This window comes from Rhincodon typus, chromosome 34, assembly GCF_021869965.1.
Source record: "Rhincodon typus isolate 14 chromosome 34, sRhiTyp1.1, whole genome shotgun sequence".
NCBI classification, from domain to species: Eukaryota; Metazoa; Chordata; class Chondrichthyes; order Orectolobiformes; family Rhincodontidae; genus Rhincodon; species Rhincodon typus.
Genome location: NC_063365.1, coordinates 23,607,777 through 23,617,827, shown reverse-complemented (window position 1 = coordinate 23,617,827; position 10,051 = coordinate 23,607,777).

The following is a 10,051-nucleotide window of genomic DNA, read 5'->3' as shown; positions in this document are numbered from 1 at the left end:
TTTTGCAGGAGGGTGGGTGGGAGGAGGTGTATTCTAGGTAGCTGTGGGATTCGGTGGGCTTGATTGCTGTATCAGCGCCGCCTCGTGCTACCAGCTCGAACGGTTCATCCACTTCATCAACACCTTCCACCCCAACCTCAAGTTCACCTGGACCATCTCTAATACCTCTCTCTCCTTCCTGGACCTCTCTGTCTCCATCTCTGGCAACCACCTAGAAACCGATATCCATTTCAAGCCCATCGACTCCCACCACACCTGGCACTTTTCCCTGCAACGCTTTGCAGAACACCTATGCTCGGTGCGCACTAAACAACTGCACCTCCCAGTCGCAAACCATTTCAACTCCCCCTCCCACTCCTCAGACGACATGTCCATCCTGGCCCTCCTGCAGTGCCACAACGATGCTACCCGAAGGTTGCAGGAATAGCAACTCATATTCCGCTTGGGAACCCTGCAGCCCAATGGTATCAATGTGGACTTCACAAGCTTCAAAATCTCCCCTCCCCCTACCGCATCCCAAAACCAGCCCAGCTTGTCCCCGCCTCCCTAACCTGTCCTTCCTCCCACCTATCCCCTCCTCCCACCTCAAGCCCCACCCCCATCTCCTACCTACTAACTTCATCCCGCCCCCTTGACCTGTCCGTCCTCCCTGGACTGACCTATCTCCTCCCTACCTCCCTACCTCCCCACCTACACTCACCTTTACTGGCTCCACATCTGCATCTTTGACCTGTCTGTCTCCTCTACACCTATCTTCTCCTCTATCCATCTTCTATCCGCCTCCCCCTCTCTCCCTATTTATTTCAGAAACCCCTTCACCTTCCCCATTTCTGAAGAAGGGTCTAGGCTTGAAACGTCAGCCTTCCTGCTCCTCTGATGCTGCTTGGCCTGCTGTGTTCATCCAGCTCTACACCCTGTTATCTCAGATTCTTCAGCATCTGCAGTTCCTACTATCTCTGAGAATGATATGTTGGATACAGAGGTTAGTGGGGTGATATGTGAGGACAAGGTGGATTCTGTCTTTGTTTTTGTTGGGGAGAGGAGATGTGAGGGCAGAGGTGCCAGAAACACAAGAGATGTGGTTGAGAGCATTTTTGACCACCAAAAGGGGGAGTGCTGTCCTTGAAATAAGAGGACATCTGGGACATTTGGGAGTGGAACGCTCCATCTTGGGAGCAAATGGGGCGGAGGCAGAGGAATTGGGAGTAGGGGATTGCATTCTTGCAGGAAGGTGGGTGAGAGGAGGTGTCGTCTATGTAGCTGTGGGAGTTGGTGGACTTGAAATAGATGTTGGTTTTGAGGTGGTCACCAGAGGTGGAGGCAGAGAGGTCCAGGAAGGAGAGGGAGGTATCAGAGATGGTCCAGGTGAACTTGAGGTTGGGGTGAAAGGTGTTAGTAAAGTTGATGAACTGTTCAAGCTCCTCTTGGGGGCATGAGGCAGCGTCGATACAGTCATCGATAAAGCGGAGGAAGAGGTGACCTGACACAACCTGTCCATCTTCTCTCCCACCTATCCGGTCCTCCCACCTCACTGACCAATCTCTACAACTCCCTACCTGCACTCACTTATTACCATCACACCTACCTTCCGCAGCCCCACCCCTCCTCTCTATTTATTTGAGCTCCTTTCCCCCTCCACCCCCATTTCTGAAGCTGCTCTGATGCTGCTTTGCCTGCTGTGTTCCTCCAGCTCCACGCTGTTAGTCCTACTTGCCCGATGCCCACATGAATCTAACTTCAGTAAGAGAGAAGACAGCAGTCCTGAATGAACATGACGCTACACCGAACAGTTTTATTTGATCCCTACCAAGGACACGTAAATAAAGGAGTGTTACTGTATATAGGGAGTTGAGTAGCTTTAGTTGGTGATAAGAAGCATCTTGCCCATCAAGATGATTGGAGCACTTGCTGGATTTGTGCGCGTTTAAAGGCAAGATTTTCATTCTCGTCATAGACTACTATCGGACTTGGATTGAGGTAAAACATCGAACTCAACATTAATCGGAAGCAGTGATAGAGTCATTCAAGAAAATCTCAACACACAGCATTCCAGACTTTGTAGTCTCAGATGATGGTTCACGGTTGGCAAATGAGCTGTTCAGGAGATTTGCACTTGAATATAAACTATTTAGGGGAGGTGATGGCCTAGTGGTATTATCTCTTGACAATTAATCCAGAAACTCAGCGAATATTCTGGGGATTCGAGTTCAAATCCCACCATGGCAGATGGTGGAATTTGAAATCAATTAAAGATATCTGGAATTAGGAATCTATTTGTTGATTGTCAGAAAAATGCATCTGGTTCATTAATGTCCTTCAGGGAAGGAAATCTGCCAATCTCACCTGGCCTGGCCTACAAGTGACTCCAGACCCACAGCAATGTGATTGACTCTCAAATGCCCTCTGAAATGGCCTAGCAGGCTATTCAGTTGTATCAAATCTTTCAAAAGTCTTAAACAAATGAAACCAGATGGATCAACCCAAGCACCTGAAAAGACAACGGCAGAAACAGCCCTGTCGACCTTGCAAAGTCCTGCTTACTAACATCTGGGGGCTAATGCCAAAACTGGGAGAGCTGTCTCAGACTGGTTAGGCAACAGCCTGACATTGTCTACCTCTGGAATCATACCTTACAGACAATATCCAAGAGACTATCACCATCCCTGGATATATCCTGTTCCACTGGCAGGACAAACCAAGCAGAGGTGATGGCACAGTGATATAAAGTTGGGAGAGGTTTGTCTTTTGAGTCCTCAACATTGACACCAGACCCTATGATGTCTCATGGCTTCAGGTTAAATATAGGCAAGGAAATGTCCTGCTGATTACCACGTACCATTTTCCCTTGGCTGATGAATCAGTACACCTCCATGTCAAACAACACTTAGAGGAAGCACGGAGGGCAACAAATGCACAGAATGTATGGTGGATGGGGAATTTCAATGCCCACCACCAAGAATGGCTCGGCAACAGTACTACTGATTGAGCTGGTTGGGTCCTAAAGGACATAACTGCTACACAGGGTCTGCAGCAAATGATGAAGGAACCAACCAGAATATTAAACATACTACCAGTCGATTGGCAGACTGGTACATCTTGTCTATGACAGTATCGGTAAGAGTGACCACTGCACTGTCCTTGTGAAGAGAAAGTTCCACCTTCACATTGCGAATACCCTCCATCATGTTGTGTGGCACTATCACCATGCTAAATGGGAGAGACTTCAAACAGAACTAGCAACTTAAGATTGGGCATCCACGAGGCACTGTGGGCCATCAACAGCAGCAGTATTGTACTCCAGCACAATCTGTAATCTCATGGACCAGAATATTCTCCACTCAATCGTTACCATCAAGCCAGGGGATCAACCCTGCTTTAATGGTGAGTGCAGGAGGACATGCCAGGAGCAGCACCAGGCTTACCTGAAAATGAGGTGTCAACCTGGTGAAGCCATCAAACTGAACTACTTGCATGCCAAACAGCATAAGCAGCAAGTGATAGACAGAGCTAAGCGATCCCACAAGTAATGGATCAGATCTAATCTCTATAGCCCTGCCACATCCAGTCGTGAATGTTGGTGGACAATTAAACAACTCACTGGAGGAGGTAGGTCCACAATTATCCCCATCCTCAATGATAGAAGAGCCCAACATGAGCGGAAAAAGATAAGGCTGAAGCATTCTCAGCAATCTTCAGCCAGAAGTGCTGAATAGGTAATCCATCTCGGCCTCCTCCAGTGGTCCTCAGCATCACAGATACAAGTCTTCAGCCAAAATCGATACTTTGAATACTGCAAATACTATGGGCCCCGACAACATTCCAGGAATAGTACTGAAGACTTGTGCTCCAGAACTTGCTGCACACCTAGCCAAGCTGTTCCAGTACAGTTACAACAATGGCATCTATCTATCTACCTATGTGGAAAATTGCCCAGGTATGTCCGGTACATAAAAAGCAGGACAAATTACCAACCCAGCCAATTACCACCTCGTCGGTCTAATCCTGATTCTTTGGGTAAAAAAATCCTGATTTTTTTTGGGAGCATGATCCTAGCCATTCAGGCTGCTTCTACTGTTCCAACTTTTGAAAAAAAACCCCAGGTCTCACAAGTGGTTTAGTTTAGTGGCTTTGAAGTAGACTGTTCGGTACCTCTATCTCAATCTTTCCTCATAAAAAAACTCCAGGTGAAAATATACCTCTTAAAGCCATAGTATTGTCACAAGATTGTGACCATCACCAATAAGAGACAATCTAATCACCACCCCTTGACATTCAATGTGTTACCTTCACTGAATCCCCCACTATCCACATTCTAGGGGTTAGCATCCACCAGAAACTCAACTGGACTCACCACATAAATGTAGTGGCTACAAGAACAGGTCAGAGGCTAGGAATAATGCAGCGAATAACTCACTTCCTGACTCCCCAAAGCCTGTCCATCATCTACAAGACAGCAGTCAGGAGTGCAATGGAATACTTCCACTTGCTTGGATGGGTGCTGCTCCAACAACATTCAAGAAGCTTGACACCATCCAGGATGAAGCAGCTTGCTTGGTTGGCACTATGTTCACAAGTATCCCCTCCCTCCACCACTGACACTCAGTAGCAGCAATGGGTACTATCTACAAAATGCACTGCAGAAATTCGCCAAAGATCCTCAGACAGCACCTTCCAAATCCTGATCACTTCCACTTAGGAGGATAATTGCAGCAGATGCATGGGAACACCGCCACTTTCAAGTTCCCCTCCAAGCCACTCACCATCCTAACTTGGAAATATATCGCTGTTCCATTAGGGGCAGTGGGTTAAGATCCTGGAACACCCTCCCTAGTGACATCATAGGTCAACCCACTGCAGGTGGACTGCAGCAGTTCAAAAAGGCAGCTTACCACCACTTTCTCAAGGGCAACTAGAGACGGGCAATAAATGCTAGTTAGCCAGCAATTCCTACATCCCACAAATGATTAAAAAAAATCATTGCACAAGTTCATCCAATATCTTCAAATGAAAGGAAAAGCTGAGAGTGAGGAATCCAATATAATGATAGCATTACTGAAGAAGAATGAAGATTTAAATCTTGCACAATTAAGATACAGATCATCACCACCACAGAACGAATTATCATGTCAGATTCATTGATGGGTAGGAAATTGGGAATGGAACTTCCATCGCTGTCTTCGAATCAACAGTCAAACAGCACTGGACATGACCATAACAGAGTGAGACAGCACGAGAAGGAACAAAGACTACCAAGCTTAGAACTGTAACTAAAGGTACAGAATGCAGGAGTCACCAAAACTGCAGCCCAGGGAGAGATGATAAGTGATCAACAGAGGGAAAGAATGATCATACAAAAAAAAAGCAACTAAAATCTTGTCAGATTGAAACAAATCAAGAGACAACATGGCAAAATTGTCATCGAACAAGAAACCAATAGAAACATGGACTTACTTCTCAGAAGATTAACAAGAAAACTCAACAAACATCCAACAAAGGACCGAAAAACAAAAGAGCACAGAGTATCCAAGACTTCAGGGTGGGACCAGAACCAGATGAGGGATTGGTCAAAGCACCATAATGACTAACCCTGTGAGGTCTAAGACTTCAGATGAAAACTTGCGAAAGGAGTGGAGAAGATTTTCATAAGGATGATAAAGACTCTGGGGAAATGAAGACTGATGAAACATCAAAAGAATGCATAAGGTTCATGTTATATAATAGTCTAATGGAAACATCAGTGTCACATGGTTATATAGAGAGAAGTAAAAGAGAGCAGAAGCTCAGCCAAAGTCTTGATAGAATATGTGTGTTTGTAAATACACATAAATATGTAAATAAAAAGAGTGCTTACAGAAAGTACCATATACTCAAGAAGAAGTACCTGGGAACTACATTGAGTTAGACTTCCATATTTGTGACAAAACAGTATTTTTTGTTGGGAAGATTGAAAAAGTAGAATACTATTTAAATGCCAAACTGCAGAATGCTGTGATGCAGAGGGATCGGGGTGCATAAATCACAAAAACCTAGCATGCATTATCAGCAAATAATTAGAAGACAAATAGAATGTTGGTCTTTATTTGCAAGGGCTGCAGTATTAAAGCAGTGAATTCTTGTTACAACTGCACCAGGCATTGGTGAGATCATACCTGGAGAACCGTGTCCAGTTTTGCTCTCTTTATTTAAGGAGTGATTTACAAGCCTTATAGAAAGTTCTTATCCACTCAATGCCACCTCACATACTTTTACCAATAAGATAGTATCTGGACAAACAGACAGGAAGTGAAGCACTGTGGAAGCAAACATCAGGGACTCATTCACATGTGATGTTTTGAGACTAAACATGTGATTATACTGAGGTTATGTGAAGAAGAGTGTTTGCAAAGGTTTTCAAACAGGTTTCATTAATCTACAAAAATAACATATATATGTGACACCTGAAAGAGTGGGTACACATCTATTAGTGGAGAGCACGCAAAAATATATCTAGGAAAGTTAGTGAATTGCATTGGGAATAATTCTATGTGTGGCTGCATATCATATGGGTCCTTCAGTCAATATCAGATTTTGTAAATAGCCTATTCAGAGTCATACAGCATGGGAACAGACCCTTTGATCCAATTAGTCCACACTGACCATGTTCCCAAACTAGTTAGTTCCACCTACCTATGTTTGGCCATATCCCTCCAACCTTTCCTATTCACGTACTTATCCAGTTGTCTTTTAAACATTGTAACTGTACCTGCATTCGCCACTTTCTCCAGCGGTTCATTTGACACAGTAAGCATCCTCTGCCCCACATCTACTTCATAAATCTTTCTCCTCTCACCTTAAAAATATTCCCGCTTGTTTTGAACTCCCCCCTTGTGATTTTATAAACTTCTATAAAGGTCATTCCTCAACCTCTTATGCTCCAGTGAAAAAAAATCCCAGCCTAGTTTTATAACTCAAACCCTCTATTCCCAGCAACACCCTGGTAGATCTTTTATGAACCCTTTCCGGTTTAATAATATCCTTCTTTTGATTACTTCTTGTAAGTTGCCAGTCTCTGCTTTCTGTAAGTCTGTACAGATCATTGATAGAAGCATCAATACTTTCCCTACATTGTTGGATATGATTATAAATTTAGACCACTCCACTAGATAATTTATTTTGCAAATTAAACTAGAATGCTTCTATTCTTGTTAAGCAAGGGGTTGAAAGGTTAACTGAAAGGTGGGAATGTGAATTTGATCAGTTCTGAATCAGATTTGATTCAATCAGTTCAGCCATGATTTTATTCAAATGGTGAGATAGGCTCAAGGGACTGAATGGCCTACTCTTGATTCATATTACATTCTTGTACATGGCGTTTTTATTTGTTGATCCTTTGACCAACTAGGATATTATCTGCACAGTCCCCTCTTACACACAATAGTATACTGACCTGCTCACTGCTCATCTTCACAGCGAGGCCAGTTGAAGTGTAGTGCCTTGTAAATCTCCAGTGTCAATTCTGCCATATTTCTGATTTACTGCGATCTGTAACCTGTTCAAAGCTTTTCAGTAACGGCAGAGAATTTTCCATATTGTCACCAGTTTTTAAAAGTTCAATGGGCGTCACTAGCTGATTTAAAGCACTTCCCTGATTGCTCTTGAGAAGGTAGTGGTGTGGTCCATCTTGAAACACAGCAGTTCAATTGGTGTAGGTACAGCCACAATACTGTGAGGCAGGGGGTTCCATGCAATATTCTTGGTCTCATCATGCTGCTGATGAATATTTGCAGAGTCTGCTGAGGTAAGCGAGACATTAAAATAAGACAATTAAAATAAACACAAAATACTGTGGATGCTGGAGATTGGAAATATTCAGTTACTCCTTTTCTTAATGAGTCCCTTGCTATGTAATGTCACTGAATGGCAGGATTCCTGAGTGTCCAGGGTGTGGTTACAGATTGCATTCAGTTATTGCTATAACCACCATTACAGCCTTTTAATCAGACAGAATTACACCATGCAGCATTATACCATGCACCTTAAAACCTCAGTCACGTTGTATTGCAGGGCATTTCAAGATTTATCCACGTTTCAACATATCAACCATTATTCAGGCAGAATTTGCCCCTTATTTCACTTGCATTAATCTGGTTTCTAAAGATACTATAGAGATGGTATGAGTCATCGCTCACAAAGTTAACCTTGATCACCTAAAAATTATACTGAAACTTCCCTTTAAGAGTCAAGAATAGTTCAAGATAGCTGTCTGGGAGGTAAGCATTAGGTGGCGCTGATAATTGCTGGTATGGTAAATATTGAGAGTGGAATTTGTTCTGATTAAAATAGGTTAATGAGTAACAATGGAGATACATGAACATTAATGGACCTTCAATCAATAAAACTACAGTGTCATCTTATACCGCTGCTGATTGTCAATGGGAAAAGACATTATTTTTTCCTCCATGTGCTGAACACTGATTAACGTGAGTGATATTGATAGTAATAGTTTGGAGTGATCCAAAAAGAAGAAGTTAAATAATGAATTTCCTAGCTGCAGAAAATGCTCTGTTAAGAATAGGATTGGCTATAGATTTCTGCAACGTGTAGTGCATCTACGTTACAGTGTCCATTGTGAACTACAAACTGCACAAGTTGTTCTTCCAAAAGATACAACAGTCTATATCTCATTCTGTAAATGGAAGTGTGAAGATACTGTTATGTAGGCAAAGAGCATTTCTGGTACAGCCTGACCACCTCTTCCAAAAATCACAGGCACAGGTAAAAACTCATACTGAAGAAAGGTCACTGGACCCAAAATGTTAACTCGGCTTTCTCTCCATAGATGCTGCCAGAACTGCTGAGTTTTCTCTGCAAATTCTGTTTTTGTTTTTGATTTCCAGCATCCATAGTTTTTTGGGTTCTTTTTGTGAAAGCCTATTGTGCCATTGTTGGTGACATCACCAAAAATGTCTGTGTTACAACAGCTCCTGACTACCTACATAGTAAGTAAAACACAATGTGAAATAAGAGAAAGGGATAAGAATATTTGGAGCAATGTTTAGGTAAGGATGAAAATTTTCATATCCACATTCCTGTCTCGGCCTTAACGTACACATTTTATGAGTGAGAATATGAATGAGGCTCATGCTGGCAGAAATGAAAGAAGATAAGCGTGGAAAAGAAATGTTGCCAACTAAATGTTGATATTTAATCAACATATTAAATTTAGCTCCTGCTTGTTTCAACACACACACACACAAAAAGGCTAAATCCAACCTGGCCAATTACTTACCCCATTGGTTTCCTCTTGACCATCAGCAAAGTGATGGAAGGTGTTGTCAACAGTGCCTCCAAACAGCATTTATTGAGCAGTAACCTGCTGAATGACATCCAGTTTGGGTTCTACCAGGGTCACTCAGCTCCTGGTGTCATTACAGAGTTGGCCAAAACATGGACAAAAGAGCTGAATTTCAGAGGTGAGGTGGGAGTGACTGCCCCTGACCATAAGGCTGTATTTGACTGAGTGTGGCATCAAGGTGCCCTAGCAAAACTGAAATGGAAATCTGGGGGAAACACTCCTCTGCTTGGAATCAAATGTAACAGAAAGGAAAATGGTTTTGAAAAATAATCGTGCAAATATTTCTTTAAGAGGGTTAAGTGTATGCTGGTGGCAGATGGAAAAGGAGAAAATAGGCAATGCTTTCTGGATTGTAGTTTGTCTGCCCTGGTCAAGCGTTTGAACATTTTCCAATATTTCTGTGAAGTCCTTGTGAAAGGAAATTGGTATTCAGTACCTGGGCCATCTATCTGATATGAAGAATATCTTACTGTGTTAACAAGATGTGAAGTAACTGTCACTCTTGTCTGCCACTTCTTCTGGACTTTTTGTGCAAAAGTTCTTAGCATTTGTTCTGAAATTGCTAATTGTTCCACAAGGATACTTCAGATAAACGTAGGAGATTGTCTGACTGGATCAAATAGAGAAAGGACAAGATAATAATCTCTGCGGCAACCCTTGCAGTCCTAAGTGTCCTGAATTAAAAGCTCCTGGAATCTACGCTGTTCATAGTGCCTT